This window comes from Lissotriton helveticus, chromosome 3_1, assembly GCF_964261635.1.
Source record: "Lissotriton helveticus chromosome 3_1, aLisHel1.1, whole genome shotgun sequence".
In the NCBI taxonomy this organism is placed as follows: Eukaryota; Metazoa; Chordata; class Amphibia; order Caudata; family Salamandridae; genus Lissotriton; species Lissotriton helveticus.
Window position 1 is genome coordinate 1,505,101,283 of NC_136061.1, and position 21,976 is coordinate 1,505,123,258.

A 21,976-nucleotide genomic window follows, 5' to 3' on the forward strand; every position below is an offset into this window, starting at 1 on the left:
TGTATAGTAGGCACACTTTTAGTGGGAGTGATTTTTCTTATAGCTTTAGTAGTTACTATATCATATGTAGTGGGACATGAAAATGAAGAAAAGGCTGCAAAGGAAGCAAAAATTGTATCGACACAGAAACCTACTATTGCTGGTAAAAAGGGGGACAATACAGAGAAAGATAAAGCTTTACTAGCAGCAGAGACTCGTAGGTTACATGTAGATGAATCACAGGGTAATTTTAAATCGAATGCATGTGCTAAATTGCTTTATGAATATATCGATGTTATGGAGGCTAAACATTGTTACGTTTGCATGAAATTGCCAGCCTCTGTAGACGAAGGTATCAGATATCATCATCTTCCATTGACTTATGGAATCACATGTAGTTTGTTGCTTAGTATATTTTATGAACGTGATGGGTTTGAATACTATTTTTTGAATTTCAATGCTATTTTACCTGAAGTGCCGAACTACAAGCATTTAAATAAGTGGGATTATTATAAGAGTGAAGACAGATTACAGAAATTTTTCCTTCCCTGGAAAATATTAGATACTTCACTTGCCCGAAGAAATAATTTGACTTGTAAAGTGTCAGAAATTGAGAAAAAGTTTGTAGGGCAAGTGGATGATCGATACCGGAGACAGAAGATTTTAAAAGCTTCAGGTCAATGGAAAACAGATTGGACTGAGGAAGAAAGGGCACACCAAAGAAAGGGTAGCAATGGTCCAATAGCTTTAGATCGAGAGAAAAAGGGGAAACTGTGTATACACAGGGGTGAAACCTATTATGAAAATGTGTTTGTGGGAAAAGTGAGTTGTGAACATGCTTTTCAATTAGAATATTATTCGAAAGACTTCTTGAAGGAAATGCAGGTGATCCCAAATGTATATTTTGTCTGTGGAAGAAATGCATACGTGAAACTACCAGATAATTGGTATGGATCATGTTATTTGGCAATTGTCTTTCCCAAAATATACCATGCTAAGGATTTGGAAATTATAGAGGGAGGAATTCAAGCTAGAGGAAGAAGGGATGTAAGCGCTGAGGAGGTAGTTGGAGACGTATTTGGTGCTATGTTTCCTATTTTAGGGATAGCATTAAATGATGTCAAGATTAGAAGATTGGCAACAGTTGTAGATAGGTTGTCCGCCAGTACTGCTAGGTCACTAATGCTGGTGGAGGGAGAGATGCAATCGATAAGGGCAATGGTTCTTCAGAACCGACTTGCTCTAGATGTTCTGTTAGCCAAAGAGGGAGGAGTCTGTAAGGCTTTGAGGGTCCAGGAATGTTGCACTTACATTCCAGACAACTCAAAACCTTTAGAAAAGTACATTCGGAACATTACTGAAATACACCATGAAATTGAGGATTTGACAAAGGTAACAGTGTGGGAAAAGGTAGGTCAAGGAATGGGTAAAGTTGGAGGTTGGTTTGCCAACCTAGGAAAGAATATTATTTGGTACATACTGAAACCTATCATAATAGTGATTTGTATAATCACCTTGTGGGGATTGGTGCGGCTGTACCAATGGTATAGATCAAACCGGTTGCAAAGAACCATGAGAAGGCAAGAGAGGAGATTGACTGCGATGCAGGATAATCAGTATAGGAGTCTGAAGGCTCTAGAGATGATGAAACGAGGGGGTACTGCAACGACTTCAGTTTGACTCAGACCATACCTCAGGGATGGTGTTGTAATGATGATGACTACTGAAAGTCATGAAAGGGGGGATTGAGAGAGCGCAAATCAAGAAAAATATAGAAGTGCACCATATTTACAAGCACGTTGTACAGCAGCGGTGCGTCCATTGGGGCGTAGGGGCGTAGCCCCACTAAGCCTGGTGGACGCACCTGCGGCTGCAGCAGAGAGAGAGCACCTAAACAAAAATGCAGCGCTTCAATCGGGTGTTCCGACCGGGACAGACCCGATGGAATAGGGAGTGTGCAGGGGGTGGGGCTGGGTTAGTGTCTGACTCGTGATTCCTCGACTGACTCTGCTGCGCATGAGGAATTCAGGAGGAAACTTGCCCGCGCATGCGCTTTAGCAGCCAACTTCGTCACATTGACTGAGAGGGACCTTGAAGGGGCCAGGGGTGTGTGTCTTTGGCTGGGCCCCGTCCTTGAGAAGGCGCCAGGGCGAGTACACTGTGTGCCCCCCTAGCCAATCCTGGCGCTTATGTAGCGCCAGGATTGGCTGGCCCACCGCGCCGAAATCCATTATTGGATGCTGCGCGTGGGTGGGTGGCACACTGGGGGCAGGCTCGCAGCATTGGGCATGATGGCCAATCACTGTGACTTCAACAGCATGTGAAGTCCTTCAGTGATTGGCCATGATTCGGGACGTGCCGTGCGGCTGTACTTAAGTTTCTGTCTCGTGCGCCAGGCAGCAGCCAGCAGAGCAGACCGTCGTCACTACTTGACTTCAATCACTGGACTCTCTCTCAGTCTCTAATCTACCTGCTCTCTACTACTACACTACTCTGAGCACTGAGACTGAGTTCGTCGTTGTTGCTGTTGTCCGGACCGTCCGTCACTGAGTCAGACCATCACGTCACACTCGAGCTGGTGACAGGCAGCCTGGTTAGTAGTGGTTTTCAGGGTTTATTAAAATTGTTGGTTAGCGCCGTCAGTCATTGTCGCTACCGCGGTGCTGCTCGGTCAGTTAGTTACGGGAAACCGGAATTCTAGTCGCCTGGATCTTGGGGTACCGTCCTGCTTGGACCGTCCAAGCAGGTCTTCTAAGTTCAGAGATTCTTACCTGATAAAGTAAAGGTTGCAATGCTTCGATTATTTTTCTTAGCACACTCTGTGAGGTCTGCACGGGTTTTAAATTCAACATGTGAAAGCATGCCGGCTTCTGGGACTCCAATGATTTCCACACACACATGCATACACATAATTGCTTATCATTCACACTTCAAATAACAGCAAATAAAAAAATGTGTTTTAAGGTGAAGTCGGTATGACAACACGCAGGCTTTAAATGATCACTTAACAGAACGTTTGTGTTAAGAGAGCAATGAACACAATGAAAAATGTCATGCCGCGGAAAGTCAAACGATTATCATTCACATCAAAGGCCCTGCCTCCCCACATATTCAAGAAAAAATGTAACGCAGGCATTCAGCTGATGAAATACTAACGTCTTTTCGTTTCCCCCCTCGGGACGTGGTGCCATCTTAGTGGCTTTGACTTTGGGCTGTGCCCGGCTTCCAGGAGACCTATTTCAAAAGGTGCTTTATGGTTCGTGGTGGTTACACTGGCGGGTACGGCAAACCCTATGTCGTCTTTCTTTTGATGAAACCGTGTAATGTATTGTAATTCTATTAATATAGCGCTTACTACCTCTGGGCATTCGAGCTGTTTACTACTCATATTATGCTACTACACCCAATCCAAGTTTGGTGGCTAATTTGGGGTATTTTTTTTTGTTAGTGCTTTAGGCTTGTGTTCTCCGAAGAAACTCTTCCATGCTTTCCCCAGGTGCGTTTATGGTGGAAATCAAGGCGACATTAGATGGGATTGCTTCCTGGGGGGTGAGGGAGGGAAGGGGAGCGTTAATGAGGTAGGGGTCGGGTGTGTCACTTCATGCGAGTCCTGTAGAGGCGGACAGACAGACAGCCAGGCCCCTCGGACCGCGGCCGGCTGGGAGGAGTACGAGGCACCCTCGACTGTCTGTCAAGAGAGGGGCCGACAGCAGCCTTTACCCCATGTCATGTGTGACAGCCAGTGGTACAGCTTAGGACAGGCCCCTGGAGCCCAGCTGTCAGGGAGGAGGGGAAGAGACGCCTTTACTGTCTGTCAGAAAGAGTGCAACCGACAGCAGCCTTTACCGTATATTATGGGTGACAGCTTAAGACGCATCCCTTCATCCCAACTGTCAGGAAGGAGTGAAAGAGACAGCACTCTTTAGTGTCAGTGCTGTGACCTGTAGGACAGCTTCAGAGACACCTACAGCCCAGCTGTCAGGAAGGAGTGAAAGAGACAGCACTCTTTAGTGTCAGTGCTGTGACCTGTAGGACAGCTTCAGAGACACCTACAGTGCAGCTGTCACAGGAGAAGTGGAAGAGACAGCAGTTTTTATGTTGTGTGTGACACACACAGATTCAGACAGGCCCCTAAAGTCTACCTGTCAGGGAACGATAGGAAGAGACAGCACTCTTCTGTGATCTATGGGACAGTTACAGCTTCAGAGAGACACCCACATTGCAGCTGCCACAGGAGAAGTCGAAGAGACAGCAGTCTTTACTGAATAGATAGGGCAGACAATGATAAGGTTATCGATTTGGGGAATACAGAGGATTAGTGTATGGATACAATCACAGGCTATTGATTAGCAGTGTGGGAGTAGAAGGAGGTTGTAGGCTATATAGGTGCGGTGGTGGGTAATTCGCAAAAACACATATAGAAACGTAGTTCAGAGGGCATGCAGTTTTGAATAGGAGTGGATTAAGGGGAACAAGGCTTGCAGAGGATAGTAAGTATTTGATGGGCATAATCAAAATAATTTTTGTTTTGTTAGAGTTAATGCAATTTTGTGGCTGCAGAGGGGTTAATGACAGATTTAGCGGCTATCAGGGTTTGCCCAGTTCATATGGCCACCAGCTAGGTGGCCAAGTATGGGAACATTTGCTGAAAGTAAGTACCTCAGTTTTTTTATTTATTGTGTGTGGTCGGGAGCTGGCGCCTGTTAGGTCAGAGGGCAGGTATTGGTAAGTGCCCTCGCTTGAGGGAGTGGTCCTTTCAGGAGGAGGCAGCCTGTGTCTTGGGTAGGGAAGGGTACGGACGGAGGGGATGGGGTCACTAGCTTTTGAATATGTGAGCTAGGATTAGTGTGCACTGCTTTTGATTTTCTTTTAATAATAGTTGCCTTTAGTCATTTCAGGTCCATGATGGGCGTCAGTCTTCAAAGTGCTTAGTAAAGCATGCATGATTGTGGAAACATTTGTGGTTGTGTCTAGTTCAATGTAACACTAATTTATCTATTTATTTAAGGATTGTTGTAAAGCACTAAAATAAGTCACTGAGTTGTCACTTTTGAGCGCTCATCTTGCTCCATATCACAATGCACACTCATCTTCTTTCTGCAGCCGCGGTGCGTCCATTGGGGCGTAGGGGCGTAGTCCCACTAAGCCACATGGACGCACCGTGCTATATTTGGCAATAATAATTACCTCTGTGTTATTATTAGCGCTACTGGCCGGGAATCCGCCGGGAGTGGGACACACCCGACTCAATCGGGAGTGCGCAGGGGGTGGGGCTGGCTGGGTTGCTGCAGCTTGAGTGACAGTCCACTCAGCTGCAGCAGTATAGCGCATGACAAGTTTAGGTGCCACATTGCCCGAGCATGCGCGCTAGACTTTCCCCACAGAGAGGGGTGCTGCTTCTTACAGCAGCGCCGCCGCTGAAAACAGGTTGAAAAAGGGCGAGTACTAAATGTGCCCCCCTAGCCAATCCTGGCGCTGCATGCAGCGCCAGGATTGACTAGTCCACTGCTCGGAAGGTGTCAGGAGTAAAGGCGGGCATTTACTCGCTTCCCCCGAAGGCAGGTGTGACAGCTTCCCTCTTTCTCTCCTGCAGGGTCGGTCGGCGCGCGGACAAAACTGTGACTAAAATATGTTCTTAATAAGCTCTGCCTTCTTGTGGTCAGAAGGCCACTGGTATGCTGGAGTGTAGCCTCTGGACTTTTCCGAGTGTGCCTCCTTTTTGAGGAGTTTTGCTAACATTGGACTTCACGAAGGACCTTGTCTGCAGCACCATGACGCTTCCCAGGCATGGGCCCTTCATGGACCCTACCAAGTGAAGGGGCCCCCAGTTCCCAGCCCGGTGCATGCACCCCCTGCTCCTCCTCGCCAAGGACTGGACATGACCGTGAACCCAGCCTACATTACCATAGAAGTCATCATCGCCGTCCTCTCCATCGCGGGCAACGTGCTGGTCTGCTGGGCCGTGGCCATCAACAGCACCCTGAAGAATGCCACCAACTACTTCCTGGTGGCGGTGGCGGACATCGCCGTGGGGCTGCTGGCCATCCCCTTCGCCATCAGTATCGGCTTCGAGACGGACTTCCACGCCTGCCTCTTCTTCGCCTGCTTCGTGCTGGTCCTGACCCAGAGCTCCATCTTCAGCCTCCTGGCCATGGCCGTGGACCGCTACCTGGCCATCAAGATCCCGCTCCGGTATGTAGGGCTGGGGGCTGTGGAGGGGACGATGTGTTCGATGTGTAGAGGGAGTGTCGCAAAGTCCACTGCTGGCCTCTGAGATGAATGCTCAGGACCTTTACGCGGTACTGCTGATCACATTAGGAATTTGTGCCCAGTTAAAATATTGCTATGTGGGCGATCAGCTTTGTCCAAAGCTGCTCCATGTGCTTTGTATGTATGTATGTATGTGTGTGTGTGTGTGTGTATATATATATATATATATATATATATATATATATATATATATATATATACACACACATACACACACACACAATTGAGCAGCACTTTCTCCTTCGTTATGGTTGAATCATTTAGTCCATATTCAAAACAGTTTGTTAATGACTGTTCAGCGAGTAGGTGAATGTCCCTGTTAACGGTATCACGTACCTTAAAGAAATGAGGTGTCTGCAGTGAATCAGAAAATGTAGTGCTCCCCCCTCAAACCTTTCCATCCATTTTAGCTTATAAGTTATTGTCTTGTGCATTGTTTTCTTAATATTCGCCTTGAAGCTAGGCTTCCTCCTGCACCTTGTGTGTTATAAATAAATACAAGTGTTTACTCTGGGTACGGATCCTGAGACCTCGCATCCCACAAGGAGTGGTCTACTTACTTTTCTAGGGTTATGTGCAGTGCTTAATTTGAACCGGTGGCTGCAGGTGGGTCCCACCGGCAGTTGTTTTTGGGGACCACCACTTAATAAATCTCTCCGCGCCTATCAAAAATGAATTTTTTGTCTGTAATGTAAAACTCTCAAATACCTTCGGGAAGAGTTCGCTTTGTACAAAACTGCAAAAGTAATCTGTCTTGCCCGTTTCTTTTTTTTTTTTTTAGAATAAAAGCTTTATTGTACAACCTTAATCTATAGACACATCCCAGTGCTAGCAGTATGTAGACACTGGGTGTGATATGTCATGTGTGCCACATGTCGCTGTCCTGATGAATAACACAGACACACTAATGTGTGGCCTTGTCACCAGGACTGAGGGCACACCCGATCTGTTTTTCTCCAGCTGTCCGATTCGACGTGACACGCGTTCCGTTTACTGACATGAACTGCTGCTCAATAGGAATAGGGAACTTGGTGCCTGGGGGTCTGTTCTGTGGGTCTGTGTGCCTGGGGGTCTGTTGTTCTGTGTGCCTGGGGGTCTGTTCTGTGTGTCTGGGGCGGTCTAGTGTTCTGTGTGCCTGGGGGGGGTCTGTTCTTCTGTGTGCATGGGGGTCTGTTGTTCTGTGTGTGGGGGGGTCTCTTGTTCTGTTTGCCTAGGGTCTGTTGTTCTGTCGGCATGGGGGTCGGCCCGATGGTATGTATGCATGTGGTACTGTAGGTGTGTTAGTCTGAGAGTGCATGGATGTTTACATGCATGTATCATCTATGTCGAGTCAACATGTGCTTGGATGGTGTGTATCTGTATTTACTATAAAAGTCAAACACATTCGCTTTGCCAATATTTGGATTTCATCTCGCTTCAAAAGCGAATTTAAAGTCTAATTTTACGCCCACTTTACCTCTCAGCCTTGGTCATGGTTCCTCTAGAGAGATAACGGATGCAGAAATCTGACATTAATAGAAACAGAGTGGCTGGCTTTTATCTGGTATAAATGCTATCCCCAAGGCCTGTAAGTATGAGTTTTTATGAAATTGCATTTCTGCATGTTGCCTAGCTGCAGGGAGGAGGTTAATATTGTTGTGTAGATATCTCAGTGCACAGGAGGCTGTGGCAAATTACTTAGGACATAAATACAGTGGGGAGTTCATTGCATTGATTGTAATTCTTTTCCCAAACACATATAAACTCAAACATACTCACACATGCAAACAGCCAAAAACACCAGCACATGTAAACGCAAACCTGCTCACACATGCAAACAGCCACAAACACCAGCACATGTAAACTCAACCATACTCACACATGCACACAGCCACAAACACTAGAGACCAACAAGCAGACAACCACATCCACTCACTTATTCTGATAATGGGAAGTTCCAGGCTCAAGCATGCGTACCGGAGGGCCCTGGAACAGGTGAGGTGCCAAAGATATAAAGACAACACTCCTAGCATTACAGAGTAAAGCTCATTCTCTTTCCGGTTTTTCAAAGCTGTTCCGCTTAGAAAAGGGTCAGTTCCTCTTGATCATTCCACAAGAGTCACGTGCTGCTTCCTGGGTGTATAGGCCTATGGGGAAGGCATATGAGTCATCAGTCATTGCTTCATAGGTTCCCCTCAGTGACCGTGTGTAGGACCTGTATAATTTGATCATTGAATAGTCATATTGTATGGCTAAGCAGACCTTAAAGTTCAGATTTTTTCTTTTTTGAGTTTTATATAGCGCGAACTAGACCTGAGACATCGGGTATCAGAGCGCTTTACATGAGCACCAGTTTCGTTATAGATGAACACCTTCATTTTTTTATTGGTAGGCACGGGGAGATTAAGTGATTTGCCCTGAATCACAGGATGTAGAGTGTTGTTGCTGAGACTCCAACCAGGTTACCCAGCTTTGAAGCCGACCGCTCTAGCCGCAAGGCTACATCCTCTCCCCTTGATTGTTGATTGTAGTCAATTGGTCACAATTATGCAGCTCTCCTGTACGGATCGCTCATAGTGTTCTATTTACTTAATAAAAAATGTTTGGGGAAAACAACAAAAATGTTTGCCCTTATAACGTTATTTTGTATTGCATGTTCTTTAAATGCCATTGTCGACATCCGCCATGCCGCTGTGCTTTTTCCTTGAAGCACATGTCTTTTCAATGCCATCTGAAATTCCTGCAGAGATTGGATGGTCCAGATATTGGGTGATGTGGAGTTTCAGTGTAGAAGGACAGAGATGTAAAAGTCCCAGAACTAGGAGGCAAACATAGTGGCTTTGGTGTTGTTTGAAGGTTGTGATTGGTGGATCTAAGGTTCTGATCTGGTGTGTAGTATGGTAGAGTGTCCGAGAGGGTGTTGGGAGCCGTGTCATTTGCTAATTTGAAAGTTGTGATTGGTGAATCTAAAGTTCCGAGTTGGTGTGTAGCATGGTAGGGTGTCAGAGAGTAGGTTGAATGCCATGTCATTTGCTGATTTGTATGTCCATGTAAGTGGTTTGAATACGGTCCTGTTCTTGAAAGTGAGCCAGTTGGCCTGGTGACAGGATTCAGTCTGAGCATAATAGGACGGAATGTATGAAGCTCTGTGGTTATACTGAATAAGCAGCTACCTATGTTATGCCATCTATTAATGTAATAACTGCACGGTCACAATTGCTTTATTAACCTTCCTGTTTTCTCAAATTTGCTTGAAAATGCATGATTTTTCTTCTTTTTTTTCAAAATTTTCTTGGGGGGGGGGTTATCCCCCCAAACCCCCCTTTTGGGGTTCAGGCTCGCTCGCTGCGCTCGCTCGCTACGGTGCTGTATGCAAATACTTTGCGCCCCACCACTTTCAAATGTCACCCACCGCCCCTGACGTTGTATTAGTTTAGTAAACATTATATAAGAGTGTCGAATCTATAGAGTGAAAATATATAATAGTGTCTTATTAAAATAGAATACTTATATCAAGTGTGAAAAGCTAATGTAGAAGTTTGTAGAGATGTTAGAATGATGTTGAAATCCCATGTTATGTGGCAGTGGTAGGGGAAAATGTAATGCTGCTAAACGTAGAAATGTGTAGGCCACATGGCAGTTCACATAGAGTACAAGATGCTGTTACACTCTTATACGATGGTGGATTTTAATGTTGTTATAATTCAAAGTATTATTGATCCTAGAACTGAAATATGTTTTATAGACGTTTCATATAATCATTGTGTGTAATAAGTTAGAATGCTGTTTAGAAGAAATTAAATGTTTTGCAGAGTGCACAGGCCCGTTCATGTAATTCTAATAGGCTTGAATAGACAAAGTCATTTCGTTTGATCTGCATGTGCTCGTTAGAGAAAGGTTGTGTTAAGCACAAACTGTGGAGCCTGTTCAAATGGTTTACGACTTAAAGATATGGTGGAGGCCGGAATTTGGGGCCCACAGTACAAGTGTCTGTTTGCAGGTGCGAGGAGGTTTTAATCAAGAGAGTGATGAATAGACTTTTGTTCAAGAGAGCCAGGCACAGGCCTGGAGGAGTCTTCAGGAATTTCCTGGGGGTACCGTCTTGCCGGAGAGGAGCCTGGGAAGCAAGGTCAACGCTAACGATGGGCCCAGAGGAGTACCAGCATGGAACATACCAGAACCAACACCACGTGAGGGGCGTCTCTAAGGGGTGTCTCCAAAGGACGTTTCCATTGTAAATGTGATTTTGTATTAGGGACAGTACCCCGGGGTGGAGTTAAGGCAGATGATCTGAGGAACGTAAGAGAGCGGATGAGTAGGCAGATAGGGAACAGCGAGGCATCGTTTTTGAAACAAAGACTAAGGGAAGTGTGTTATCTTCTTTGGAAGTCACCACTGCTGACACCTTTTTAGGTTAAGATCTTGCTAAGTAGGGATGTCACTTAGTCTAGTGTAGGGACAGTCTAATCTGATTTCTTTCCTTTCTGTAAATGACTCATAAGCTACAGCTTGTGTCTATTCTTGCAACTTTGATGATTTTTGAATTGGTTTTGGTAATATTCTTCTGCCGACTAAGAGCATTTAGAAAATTCATGTTTGTTTTGATGCCCGTATATCTTTTGAACCTTATATTGAGATGTTTGTATCTCCAGTTAAGTTTGGCTTTGTAATAAACTTTTAAACTTTTAAGCTTCAGTGGTTCTTTAGAGTGAAGTAAGTCATTAACTGATTGACCTAGTAGTGGATTGCCTTTTACTCTATGACAGGTACCAACGGTTCAGTCGACCGGAGTTGGGATCTAGATCTATAACAATAGATCAGAAATCCCGCGTTAACACCTTCCATTCACCTTTTCTACCACTACTAATCCTGCTTTATTCTCAGAGACTGACAGCTCCTCAGGTGTACGTGAACAAGCATCTTATCTATAGTTCAGTAGTCTGAGGCTGGCAGAATGTGTTAACAAGCAGAAACTCAGCTCCAGCCTTTCACCACTGAAGATCTCAAGGATTTTGCAAGGGTCTATGTTGATATAACATCATAGCACCAAAGAAGTGTATAGGTTGTTAGAGACTTTACGGATCACAGGACCCATCCCAATCTTCTGCTGAGGTGCAGGAGCAGGTGAAGCGATGATTTTAATGTAACTTGTGAGTAACGTAGCTTTAAACAAATAGGGGAAACCAGTCTCAAAGATCATGCAAAAATATAATTTTATTGAATAAAAGCTTGAAATCGTAGAATTATAGATATGAACAGACAGGAAAGAGACCATGGATCATTGTATTTAATTCCGTGCTTTATATATACATATAAGAGGAAGATGGAAAGCTGTGTTGGCCTTGCTGGGATTTAAACTTGTGGACTGCTGATGACTGCTTTGTTCCAGCGATGAACATTTAATTCATTGATCCTCCGACTACTGTACAGGACCCCCCATATATCATATATGCAGCACCCTGCTGAGAGGCAGCCATTGCAGTAGGGGCGGAAATCATTACAGTACCAGTTTACTAAAACTACCTCCCAGACACTTATACTCACTTTTATACAGCGATCATCATTAAACAAATTTACTGGGGCGGTATGGGCACCCATGATGTCCAACCCTTGCCTTTGAGCATGGAACATCGATGTACTGATCTACTCTCCTCATGATGTCATGAAGGGTATGCTTAAAGCTTAGAATTGGGAGCTTTGAGACTGATTTGATGATCTGGTGGCTACAGCACTTTTCTGATTCGACTATGTAAGGCGAATTTATTTTCTGCACTTTGAAGGAATTGTCCCTTTTCAAGTTATGTGATATAATAAATACATCACCACCTATAAGTCCTGCGATTACTAATATGAGAGGTGGGTGACATTTACAAATTTGGCTATAGTCAAGTATGTCATTTTTTAAACATTGCCATTTTCAAAGATTTGGTGACTTTAAAAATAATAATGACTGAAAAATCATTAAAAAATTATGCTTTCTAAGGGCCATATGTATCATACTTCCGTTTTGCGAATTCCAAATAGCGAATTTTAAGGAATCGCTATTTGGAATTCGCAAAACGGTATGTATGTACAAAATCGCTATATAATAGCGATTCCTTACCATTCCTAATTTGCGATTAGCTTATTGCTAATCGCAATTTACCCATTCATTTCTATGGGCCAGGAGGCCCATAGGAATGAAGGGGCAATTTGCGATTAGCAATTTGCTAATCGCAAATTAGGAATTTTTCCAAGGGTGCAGGGGTGTCTCAAGAACACCCTGCTGCATCCCAGAAAAAGACATTTGGGGGCATATGGCGCACATACATGCCCTAAGGGCATGTATGGGCGTCATATGGCACCTTTTGTTTTTTGGAAAAAAGCTTTTTGAAAAGAATTCGCAAATTACCACCAACTAGAAGTTGGTGGTAATTTGCGAATCCTTAATGGCATTTTTTGAATATTTTTTGTTTGATACATTGCATTTAAGGAATCGCAAAATTTGCGATTCCTTAAGTGCAATCGCAAAATAAGGAATAGCAAATTTTGCTATTCCTTATTTTGCATCAAACATGTTTGATACATACCATTTGTCTAATTAGCATTTGCAAAGGCCGAAATTCGCAGAATTTCGGCCTTTGCGAATGCTAATTAGCTTGATACATATGGCCCTAAGGGCCATATGTATCATGCAAATTCGCAATCGCAAAGGCCGAAATTTGCAGAATTTCTGCTTTTACGAATGCAAATTTGCTAAATGGAATGTATGAAGCAAAACTGGTGCAAAATAAGGAATCGCAAAATTTGCGATTCCTTATTTTGCAATTGCATTTAAGGAATCACAAATTTTATGATTCCTTAAATGCAATGTATGTAGCAAAAAAATTAGCAAAATGCCCATAAGGAAACACAAATTACCACCAACTTCTAGTTGGTGGTAAGTTGCGAATTCATTGAAAAATGCACATTTTTGCATTTTTCAAAGTGCCATGTGACGCACATACATGCCCTTAGGGCATGTATGTGCGCCACATGTGCACCCATGCATATTTCAGTGGTGCAACAGGGTGTCCTTTGGACACCCCTGCACCCTTGAAATTATTCTCAATTTGCGATTAGCAAATTGCGAATCGCAAATTGACAATAACTTCCCATTCATTCCTATGGGCCTCCTGGCCCAGAGAAATGAATGGGAAAGTATTCCTTAACCCCTTCGCTGCTAGGCCTTTTCCCCCTCCTGTGCTAAGGCTTTTTTTGGTGTTTTGGGGTAGTGCGCGCTTAGGCCCTTGTAACTTTTTGACCACATAAGGGATCCGCGCCAAATTTGCGTCCTTTTCTTCCAACATCATGGGGATTCTAAAGGCGCCCAGGGTTTGTGGATTCCCTTGGAGGGGTCCCAGAAATTAACCAAAATATAGTGTTTTTTTTGTTTTTTTCAGAAAAATGGGAAAAACGGGCTGCAAATGAAAGCCTCTGGCTTTTTCCCTGAATATGGTATCAAAAAAGGGGTTTGTGGGGCTGAATTCTCCATTTTCTCAGCTTTTAGGGAATGACAGTGTTTTGTCAGAGAACCGAAATTTTTCACTCAGTTTTGGCATTTTTCTGGGACATAGCTTATTTTTGCTATTTTTAGAGCTTTCCACCTCCTTCCAGTTAATGGTAGAAATGAGTTTGAAAGCAATAATGGATCCTGGAAAGCTTTACATTTCCGAAAAATAGACAAAATTCTGAATTCAGAAAGGGGTCATTTGTCTAAATCCATGAAGGTTTCGTTATAGAAACTAACAGTTAGATATTGGAATATTTGAAAATTTGTTGAAAACAACGGCCTTTTGTCTCAACGTTTTCACCTATAACTTTCTCTAATTTTGACAGCTCTTGGAAAGCAATATACCGTTACATCCGTTAGACCTTCCTGGTTGTGGGGATATATGGGACTTGTAGTTTCACCAAGAACCCGACGAACCCAGATCCAAAAACTGAGCAGCAACTTGCAATGGTATTTTTTCATTTACTGGGTATAGTGCACTTTGTCTTGGAAAATGTACACATGGAATAATCTGCATGAAAGACACCTATGTATGTATGAATTGGGTACAAATTATAGAGTTCAGAAACAGTATATAATTGCACATTTTCAAAGTTGGGAATACTCATACTAGCATGAGAATTATTGGTCATTTTTCATAAAGTTTTTTGTTCTACACAATATCTTTCATTCAAAGGGAGAAATGCAAGAAAGCTCAATTGGTAATAACAGTTGATTTACAAATCTGAATTACCCCAAGTGTCCCGATAAAAACGGTACCTCACTTGTGTGGGTCGGCCTTGTGCCTGCGACAGGAAACGGCGCAAAATGCAACGTGGTCACACCTAAATTTTGCAGTTACAAATTGACCCTTTTTTGGCAAAGTGCCTACCTGTAGTTTTTGCACCTTAGTTCTTCCGGCACCTAGGGAAACCTAGCAAACCTATACATTTTTGAAAAGTAGACACCCAGGGGAATTCAGGATGGGATGACTCGACTGCCTACCACCAGGTTTTGTTACCCAGAATCCCTTGCAAAGCTCAGATTTTGACAAAAAAAACACATTTTCCTCACATTTCTGTGGTGGAAAGTTCTGGAATCTGCGTGGATCAACAAATTTCCACCCACCCAGCGTGCCCCCAGGTCTCCCGAAAACAATGGTACCTCACTTGTGTGGGTCGGCCTTGTGCCTACGACGGGAAACGGCACAAAATGCAACATGGTCGCTCCTCAATTTCCCAGTGAAATCTTAAGCTCTTTGGACAAAGAGACTACCTTTTGTTTTTGAGCCGTAGCTCAACCAGCACCTAGGGAAACCTAGCAAACCTATACATTTTTGAAAACTAGACACCCAGGGCAATTCAGAATGGGGTGACTCGTCTGCCTACCCCCAGGTTTTGTTACCCAGAATCCCTTTCAAACAAAACAATTTGACCAAAAAAACACATTTTCCTCACATTTCTGTGGTGGAAAGTTCTGGAATCTGCGTGGATCAACAAATTTCCACCCACCCAGCGTGCCCCCAGGTCTCCCGAAAAAAATGGTACCCCACTTGCGTGGGTAGGCATAGTGGCTGCGACATGAAACAGCGCAAAACGCAGCATGGTCGCACCTCAATTTCCCAGTGAAATTTTGCACGATTTGGACAAAAAGACTACCTTTTGTTTTTGCGCCGTAGCTCTGCCAGCACCTAGGGAAACCTAGCAAACCTATACATTTCTGAAAACTAGACACCCAGGGCAATTCAGGATGGGGTGCCTCGTCTGCCTACCCCCAGGTTTGGTACCCAGAATCCCTTTCAAACAAAAAAATTTAACCAAAAAAACACATTTTCCTCACATTTCTGTGGTGGAAAGTTCTGGAATCTGCGTGGATCAACAAATTTCCATCCACCCAGTGTGCCCCCAGGTCTCCCGAAAAAAATGGTACCTCACTTGCGTGGGTAGGCATAGTGGCTGCGACATGAAACAGCGCAAAACGCAGCATGGTCGCACCTCAATTTCCCAGTGAAATTTTGCACGATTCGGACAAAAAGACTACCTTTTGTTTTTGCGCCGTAGCTCTGCCAGCACCTAGGGAAACCTAGCAAACCTATACATTTCTGAGAACTAGACACCCAGGGCAATTCAGGATGGGGTGACTCGTCTGCCTACCCCCAGGTTTTGTTACCCAGAATCCCTTTCAAACAAAAAGAATTGACCAAAAAAACACATTTTCCTCACATTTCTGTGGTGGAAAGTTCTGGAATCTGCGTGGATCAACAAATTTCCATGCACCCAGTGTGCCCCCAGGTCTCCCGAAAAAAATGGTACCTCACTTGCATGGGTAGGCATAGTGGCTGCGACATGAAACAGCGCAAAACGCAGCATGGTCGCACCTCAATTTCCCAGTGAAATTTTGCACGATTTGGACAAAAAGACTACCTTTTGTTTTTGCACCGTAGCTCTGCCAGCACCTAAGGAAATCTAGCAAACCTATACATTTTTGAAAACTAGACACCCAGGGGAATTCAGGATGGGGTGACTCGTCTGCCTACCCCCAGGTTTTGTTACCCAGAATCCCTTGAAAACATAAATATTTGACCAAAAAAACACATTTTCCTCACATTTCTGTGGTGGAAAGTTCTGGAATCTGCGTGGATCAACAAATTTCCACTCACCCAGCGTGCCCCCAGGTCTCCCGAAAAAAATGGTACCTCACTTGCGTGGGTAGGCATAGTGGCTGCGACATAAAACAGCGCAAAACGCAGCATGGTCGCACCTCAATTTCCCAGTGAAATTTAGCACGATTCGGACAAAAAGTCTACCTTTTGTTTTTGCGCCGTAGCCCTGCCAGCACCTAGGGAAACCTAGCAAACCTATACATTTTTGAAAACTAGACACCCAGGGGAATTCAGGATGGGGTGACCCGTCTGCCTACCCCCAGGTTTTGTTACCCAGAATCCCTTGAAAACATAAATATTTGACCAAAAAAACACATTTTCCTCATATTTCTGTGGTGGAAAGTTCTGGAATCTGCGTGGATCAACAAATTTCCACTCACCCAGCGTGCCCCCAGGTCTCCCGAAAAAAATGGTACCTCACTTGCGTGGGTAGGCATAGTGGCTGCGACATAAAACAGCGCAAAACGCAGCATGGTCGCACCTCAATTTCCCAGTGAAATTTAGCACGATTCGGACAAAAAGACTACCTTTTGTTTTTGCGCCGTAGCTCTGCCAGCACCTAGGGAAACCTAGCAAACCTATACATTTTTGAAAACTAGACACCCAAAGGAATTCAGGATGGGGTGACTCGTCTGCCTACCCCCAGGTTTTGTTACCCAGAATCCCTTGAAAACATAAATATTTGACCAAAAAAACACATTTTCCTCACATTTCTGTGGTGGAAAGTTCTGGAATCTGCGTGGATCAACAAATTTCCACTCACCCAGCGTGCCCCCAGGTCTCCCAAAAAAAATGGTACCTCACTTGCGTGGGTAGGCATAGTGGCTGCGACATAAAACAGCGCAAAACGCAGCATGGTCGCACCTCAATTTCCCAGTGAAATTTAGCACGATTCGGACAAAAAGACTACCTTTTGTTTTTGCGCCGTAGCTCTGCCAGCACCTAGGGAAACCTAGCAAACCTATACATTTTTGAAAACTAGACACCCAGGGGAATTCAGGATGGGGTGACTCGTCTGCCTACCCCCATGTTTTGTTACCCAGAATCCCTTGAAAACATAAAAATGTGACCAAAAAAACACATTTTCCTCACATTTCTGTGGTGGAAAGTTCTGGAATCTGCGTGGATCAACAAATTTCCACTCACCCAGCGTGTCCCCAGGTCTCCCAAAAAAAATGGTACCTCACTTGCGTGGGTAGGCATAGTGGCTGCGACATAAAACAGCGCAAAACGCAGCATGGTCGCACCTCAATTTCCCAGTGAAATTTAGCACGATTCGGACAAAAAGACTACCTTTTGTTTTTGCGCCGTAGCTCTGCCAGCACCTAGGGAAACCTAGCAAACCTATACATTTTTGAAAACTAGACACCCAGGGGAATTCAGGATGGGGTGACTCGTCTGCCTACCCCCAGGTTTTGTTACCCAGAATCCCTTGAAAACATAAATATTTGACCAAAAAAACACATTTTCCTCACATTTCTGTGGTGGAAAGTTCTGGAATCTGCGTGGATCAACAAATTTCCACTCACCCAGCGTGCCCCCAGGTCTCCCGAAAAAAATGGTACCTCACTTGCGTGGGTAGGCATAGTGGCTGCGACATAAAACAGCGCAAAACGCAGCATGGTCGCACCTCAATTTCCCAGTGAAATTTAGCACGATTCGGACAAAAAGACTACCTTTTGTTTTTGCGCCGTAGCTCTGCCAGCACCTAGGAAAACCTAGCAAACCTATACATTTTTGAAAACTAGACACCCAGGGGAATTCAGGATGGGGTGACTCGTCTGCCTACCCCCAGGTTTTGTTACCCAGAATCCCTTGAAAACATAAAAATGTGACCAAAAAAACACATTTTCCTCACATTTCTGTGGTGGAAAGTTCTGGAATCTGCGTGGATCAACAAATTTCCACTCACCCAGCGTGCCCCCAGGTCTCCCGAAAAAAACGGTACCTCACTTGCGTGGGTAGGCATAGTGGCTGCGACATAAAACAGCGCAAAACGCAGCGTGGTCGCACCTCAATTTCCCAGTGAAATTTAGCACGATTCGGACAAAAAGACTACCTTTTGTTTTTGCGCCGTAGCTCTGCCAGCACCTAGGGAAACCTAGCAAACCTATACATTTTTGAAAACTAGACACCCAGGGGAATTCAGGATGGGGTGACTCGTCTGCCTACCCCCAGGTTTTGTTACCCAGAATCCCTTGAAAACATAAAAATGTGACCAAAAAAACACATTTTCCTCACATTTCTGTGGTGGAAAGTTCTGGAATCTGCGTGGATCAACAAATTTCCACTCACCCAGCGTGCCCCCAGGTCTCCCGAAAAAAACGGTACCTCACTTGCGTGGGTAGACATAGTGGCTGCAACAGGAAACGGTTCAAATCGTACGGTGGTGAATTTACATTACCTTATTGCAAAACTACCTTGATTTTGGGGGGGGCGATCTGAATTTGTGGCCCGGGGCTCGGTGGTATTCTTTGCAAAGTAGCAAACCCAAACAGTTCTGAAAACTAGACACCCGGGGGAGTCCAGGGAGGTATGGCATGCATGGGTCCCCCAATGTTTTCCTACCCAGAACTCTCTGCAAACCTTAAAATTAGGTAAAAATTGCACTTTTCCAAACTTTTTGGCGTGGGATCGCCGTGCCGGCAAAAAAGTCGTACCACCCTGCGTTCCCCTTGTTCTCCCGAGTAAAAGGATACCTCACTTGTGTGGGTGCCCCAAAGCAGAACACCCCAAAAATGAATTTTGAAAAAAGTAGTTTTTACTCATATTTACGTTTTACAAATTAAGCACCCCAGCCTAAGTCACTTGCCTTTGGCCCACCCACACAAGTGAGGTATCATTTTACTCGGGAGAACAAGGGAAACGCTGGGTGGTAGGACATTTGTTCCGGCAGCGAGATCCCACCCAAAAAAGTATGGAAAAGTTGGTTTTTGGACCAAAATTTCAGGTTTGCAGGGGTTTCTGGGTAGGAAAACATTGGGGGACCCACGCATGCCATACCACCCTGGACTCCCCCGGGTGTCTAGTTCTCAGAACTGTTTGGGTTTGGTAGTTTCCAAAGATGCCTGCCAAGCCCCGGGCCAAAAGCTCAGGTGACCCCCTCAAAAAATAAGATTATTTGGCTAAAGGTAATGTTTTCGTCTCCACAGTATGAATTGGGCCTTTTCCTAAAGCAGCCGCTATGCCTACCCACGCAAGTGAGGTACCATTTCTATCGGGAGACCTTGGGGAACGCTGGGTGGGAGGTAATTTGTGTGAGCCCAGTGATGCCACGCTTTCCCACACTAAAACGTGTGGAAAAAAAATGATTTTTTCCAAGCAAAAAATGAGGTTTGCAAGGGATTCTGGGTAAAGGAACGTTGGAGGATCCAAGCAAGCCATACCTCCTTGGAAGCCCCCGGGTGTCTACTTTTCAGAAATGTGTGGGTTTGGTAGGTTTCCCTAGATGGCTGTCTCGCACGGGGCCAAAAACCCGGGTAACCCCTCTTGCAAAAGCTGGTGGACATGAATTCTCCAGCTTTTGCAAGAGGGGCTACCTGGGTTTCTGGCCACGTGCGAGACAGCCATCTAGGGAAACCTACCAAACCCACACATTTCTGAAAAGTAGACACCCGGGGGAGTCCAGGGAGGTATGGCATGCGTGGGTCCCCCAATGTTTTCCTACCCAGAACTCCTTGAAAACATAAAAATGTGACCAAAAAAACACATTTTCCTCACATTTCTGTGGTGGAAAGTTCTGGAATCTGCGTGGATCAACAAATTTCCACCCACCCAGCGTGCCCCCAGGTCTCCCGAAAAAAACGGTACCTCACTTGCGTGGGTAGACATAGTGGCTGCAACAGGAAACGGTTCAAATCGTACGGTGGTGAATTTACATTACCTTATTGCAAAACTACCTTGATTTTGGGGGGGGGGGATCTGAATTTGTGGCCCAGGGCTCGGTGGTATTCTTTGCAAAGTAGCAAACCCAAACAGTTCTGAAAACCAGACACCCGGGGGAGTCCAGGGAGGTATGGCATGCATGGGTCCCCCAATGTTTTCCTACCCAGAACTCTCTGCAAACCTTAAAATTAGGTAAAAATTGCACTTTTCCAAACTTTTTGGCGTGGGATCGCCGTGCCGGCAAAAAAGTCGTACCACCCTGCGTTCCCCTTGTTCTCCCGAGTAAAAGGATACCTCACTTGTGTGGGTGCCCCAAAGCAGAACACCCCAAAAATGAATTTTGAAAAAGGTAGTTTTTACTCATATTTATGTTTTACAAATTAAGCACCCCAGCCTAAGTCACTTGCCTTTGGCCCACCCACACAAGTGAGGTATCATTTTACTCGGGAGAACAAGGGAAACGCTGGGTGGTAGGACATTTGTTCCGGCAGCGAGATCCCACCCAAAAAAGTATGGAAAAGTTGGTTTTTGGACCAAATTTCAGGTTTGCAGGGGTTTCTGGGTAGGAAAACATTGGGGGACCCACGCATGCCATACCACCCTGGACTCCCCCGGGTGTCTAGTTCTCAGAACTGTTTGGGTTTGGTAGTTTCCAAAGATGCCTGCCAAGCCCCGGGCCAAAAGCTCAGGTGACCCCCTCAAAAAATAAGATTATTTGGCTAAAGGTAATGTTTTCGTCTCCAAAGTATGAATTGGGCCTTTTCCTAAAGCAGCCGCTATGCCTACCCACGCAAGTGAGGTACCATTTTTATCGGGAGACCTTGGGGAACGCTGGGTGGGAGGTAATTTGTGTGAGCCCTGTGATGCCACGCTTTCCCACACTAAAACGTGTGAAAAAAAATGATTTTTTCCAAGCAAAAAATTAGGTTTGCAAGGGATTCTGGGTAAAGGAACGTTGGAGGATCCACGCAAGCCATACCTCCTTGGAAGCCCCCGGGTGTCTACTTTTCAGAAATGTGTGGGTTTGGTAGGTTTCCCTAGATGGCTGTCTCGCACGGGGCCAAAAACCCGGGTAACCCCTCTTGCAAAAGCTGGTGGACATGAATTCTCCAGCTTTTGCAAGAGGGGTTACCTGGGTTTCTGGCCCCGTGCGAGACAGCCATCTAGGGAAACCTACCAAACCCACACATTTCTGAAAAGTAGACACCCGGGGGAGTCCAGGGAGGTATGGCATGCGTGGGTCCCCCAATGTTTTCCTACCCAGAACTCCTTGCAAACCTTAATTAGGTAAAAATAGCACTTTTCCCAAAAATTTGCCGTGGGATCGCCGTGCCGGCAAAAATGTCCTACCACCCAGCGTTCCCCTTGTTCTCCCGAGTAAAAGGGTACCTCACCTTAACAGAGTTACTCAAAAGTCAAACATTCAAGCACGGCTATCTATTCCTCAAAGACACACACATACAGGTTGGATTTGGCACGAGGGCGAGTGATGGTTCAGTATATAAAATTTTATTAACAAGATATTTCAAAAAAATGAAATGCTCTGTCAATAAATAAATGCATAAAAACCGAACCAGTGACTCGCAACTCGTGAGCTGTAAAGCCACGACAAGGCACCAACCGTTTTACAGGCCATTCACGCACCTTTCATACCTGATACAAACAAGACCACTGACACCATCTGGAATAAA